This window comes from Triticum aestivum, chromosome 5B (genome assembly GCF_018294505.1).
Source record: "Triticum aestivum cultivar Chinese Spring chromosome 5B, IWGSC CS RefSeq v2.1, whole genome shotgun sequence".
In the NCBI taxonomy this organism is placed as follows: Eukaryota; Viridiplantae; Streptophyta; class Magnoliopsida; order Poales; family Poaceae; genus Triticum; species Triticum aestivum.
This window is the reverse complement of record NC_057807.1, coordinates 646,874,669-646,875,338: the sequence shown is the minus strand read 5'-3', so window position 1 is coordinate 646,875,338 and position 670 is coordinate 646,874,669.

The following is a 670-nucleotide window of genomic DNA, read 5'->3' as shown; positions in this document are numbered from 1 at the left end:
GGCGTCGTTGGCGGCGGGGCAACGCGGCGACGCGGTCTGGCGGCGCCCGCTCGGCCCAGATCTGGGCCCTTCAGGCCCCATCTGGGCCTGGGCGGGCCGGCGGCGGGGTGGGTCTGCTTCGTGGCTTCCGGGAGGCGGGGGAGAGGCGATGAGCGGCAGGGTGTTGGCGGCGCCATCGCCGGCTTGCTGCAGCGTGGCGGCGGGGCTTAGCGGGCCCGTTTCAGGCCTGGCCAGGCCAGGGGTGGCCTGGCATGCCCTGCTGCCGCGTTCGGACGGCTACCGCGACGGTGCCGGAGGCTCTGTCCTCCCGCACGACGGTGGTGGAGGTGGTTCCCTCCCGTTCGGCTTCGGTGTTGCTTCTCCCTCCGCGGGGCGCTTCTCTCCGGTCCTCTTGGCCTCGTGTTGGTGTTCACAGTGAGGCGGCGTGGGTGACGGCGCAACCACGATGGCGCATGGTGGTGGGCGGCGGTCTGGCTGGTCGGCTCCGGTCCGTTGGGCGGTGGGGATTGGAGTATGGGAGAAATCCTTGCCGGTCTTCGGCCCCGATACGGTGACACCTGCGGGTGCTACCATTCCTTCCTGGAGCGTGTCGGTGATATCCATCCCCCACCTCCCTCCGCATGCCGGGGAAACCCTAGGACATGTCCGGGCAGCAGAGTCGTCGGCGTCG